The sequence below is a fragment of the Oncorhynchus mykiss genome, chromosome 8, assembly GCF_057628025.1.
Source record: "Oncorhynchus mykiss isolate SJ-2025 chromosome 8, ASM5762802v1, whole genome shotgun sequence".
In the NCBI taxonomy this organism is placed as follows: domain Eukaryota; kingdom Metazoa; phylum Chordata; class Actinopteri; order Salmoniformes; family Salmonidae; genus Oncorhynchus; species Oncorhynchus mykiss.
The window spans coordinates 24049374-24052341 of NC_143029.1; the positions used below are offsets into that span (position 1 = coordinate 24049374).

The following is a 2968-nucleotide window of genomic DNA, read 5'->3' on the forward strand; positions in this document are numbered from 1 at the left end:
TGACCACAACTACTGAACCACAACACTACTGACCCACACAACTACTGGTAACAACTACTGGCAACAACTACTGACCTAACCTACTGACCACAACCACATAACTACTGACCACAACTACTGACCACTATCAATGATATGAAAGTAAAGTTAAACTCTTTTTCCATGGTGCATTATAGACCGTTCTCACTTCGGTAGTTTCACACTTAGCTTTTGTCCCTAAGCTCTGACCTCGAGCACTCCTAAGCAGAGAGTAATGGTTAGATAGATGTGGTTTTACTCATGGAAAATGCCCCGTCCCACGCATCTGTGTTAACTGAGAAAAGGGGACAGTGTATGAGAGAGGGATACCAGAGATCTAAAGATAAGCTACTGCTCAACACCTCAACCTGACTAGGAAGACAGACAGCCATGAATCCCACCAGCCTGATCGCCACTACTCTCCTCTTCTATGCATTGTGTGTTCTGGCTCTCTGTGAATGTAAGTTGTCATCTATTTGGTTCTCTTTGTCATCTCTTTGTGACCTTACTGTGTAATCTTTAGTGTGGTTTATGCTGATCCAGTGGTACTACAGTAATGTAGTTCTGTTATGGTATAGGAGAATGCCACGCTCAAGCTTTGCTTGATTTAAGTCAAATAGATGTTTCACAGCATCCATTGATTCCAGTGTGCATGTAAATGAGAAGGGTAACGACACAAATCTTTACATTCACTTCACAGCCAGCTTTGGGGCAAGTGAATGCTGCTTTAAATACTACCCCAAAATGCTCCCAAAAGATCGAGTGGTGAAAGGACTATTCTAGTCTATGCTCTATGGATGGTGTCATGTGAGTAGGCTATTTACTATTTGCTACATATTCTCCTTCATATAGTACATTTGAAGGGAATCTCAATTAACCATTCAGCCAGTATGGGCCTTATGTGATACTCATAATTAGTATTTCAGATTTGCCATTAATAATGGTGTCAGATGATGTGCCAACCCGGATCAGGAGTGGGTGCATGATTTGATGCGTAGAGTTGTGCCTGTAATACAGGAGGGGTCTCGGACCCTGGAAAACAGAATCGAATCACCATCTATTGTATTACCTGGACATCATGCCTGTACGCTTTTGTCAAGTCAAAGCCACAACCTGTAAGATTTACAGTCATTTCAACAAATTATTTTTTATTTCAACTTAGAGTACATAAAATATTGTTGGATATGACTGACGAGAGCAATAATATTTGTTTTGGGATGGTATGCAAATCTGTATTTGTTTTGCTTTGTTATTGTGGGATGTACATTGAAGTTGTATAAGCTTATTAATGTCACGATTCTTCAAAGTCGAACCCAGAAGCAGACCAGGACAAGGAGAGTAGGAAAAAGGTGAGTATTTATTTACAAGTGAATGGGTAGATATATCCAGGTGGTGTAGCGGGTAGCGGTGATGAGTTGATGGGAGTAAATAGGTGGATCCAATGGGGAAGCGGAATCTTCTGACGACCAGGCGGGAATGGGGTAAATGATCCGGGTGAGTAACTGAAGACAGAACAAACAGAGGTAAGTTCAAGGCAAGCAATACGTAACAAACAACAAAACAACTTCTATCCAACTTGAGGCTGATACTCTGGCACAACATACTGTTCATGGCTAACGATCCGGCAGGGAATGGATGTCAGGTCCGGGCTTATGAAGAGGAGAGATGATGATCAGGACCAGGTGTGCAGATAGCTGATGGGCTACAGGTGCGGATAATCAGAAACCCCAACTGGCTACATTGCCCGGCAACCAGACAGGGTGCGTTCCAGGACGCCGGAAAAACTCTCCAGGACAGAACATAGGCAAAAAACAGACTCAGGAAACGGGATTCGTGACAATTAATTTGGAAAATAAAATATATCTAATTTTATACATGGCTTAATCCTGTAAAGATAATTTTCATGAAGAACCACTGATGTGTAATTTCATGTAGGTGTTAGACTGTGCTGTACCACAGAGGGCAATAGATGTCCCTGTTTTCTCACAATCCCGCAGCTGAGCTGACACTAAACATCTGCAATGCAATGTTCTAAAGATTACATCCCATTGAATAGGCATCTTTATGGTAAGCTCTTTACGCTATTAGGCCTAACAATAACCACATGATGAACTGATTGAGGTTGAATGGAAACAATACATCCTATTTGGATATGATCAGATGTTATTTCTGTTCTTGTCAGTTTTGCCACCCACTGTAATATAAGGTCTAAAGACCTCAGAATAAATTACCATATTGTTATTATCTACATGCACTTAATGTCAGGGGTACATTGCCCTTGGTAATTGGCTTTGATGAAGGAAAATAAGAGGTCAGTCGTGGTGGAACAACATCATATTAACAGTAGCATGATTTATTTCTCTGTGTGAGTAACATCCTGTTGCAGACTGTGGCTCTCTCAGCTCCTAATACTGGTCTCTTTCTCAGAACAAGATTTTTTAAAAATGGAGGTCTCAGAACAAGATAAAAAATGGAGGGCTACTTTCTAAATCAACGAACATGGACGCGATCAAATCAAATATTATTTTATTTGTCACATGCTTCGTAAACAACAGGTGAAATGCTTACTTTACGGGTCTTTTTCCAATGATATAGAGTTAAAAACAAAGATACAAATAATACAATAAAAATATAAATAGTGACACGAGGAATAAATACACAGTGAATAACGAATAAAAATAACATGGCTAGATACTGGGAGTACCAGTACCGAGTCAATGTGCAGGGGTACAAGGTAATTGAGGTAGCTATGTACATATAGGTAGGGTCAAAATGACTAGGCAAAAGGATAGATTTGTATTTATGTTATTTTTTATTTCACCTTTGTTTAACCAGGTAGGCCAGTCAACAGGTATATTCTCTGATCTTGGGTTCAACATTACCATGTCACAATCCAAGATTCAGTTGCAGAGGGAGGTGTTCAGTTCCAGGGTCCCAAACTTGGTGATGA

At 40.2% G+C, this 2968-nt stretch overlaps 1 long non-coding RNA gene across 1 annotated transcript; it reads right to left on the minus strand.

Annotated features, from left to right (window-relative positions):
- Window positions 1–1357: 1357 nt before the first annotated feature.
- LOC149981458 (uncharacterized) lies at window positions 1358–1729 on the minus strand. Its single transcript, XR_016482735.1, has 2 exons — window positions 1623–1729; window positions 1358–1520 (listed from the first exon to the last, which is right to left on the minus strand). It is a non-coding gene; the product is annotated as an uncharacterized LOC149981458 (long non-coding RNA).
- Between the last annotated feature and the right edge of the window lie 1239 nt (window positions 1730–2968).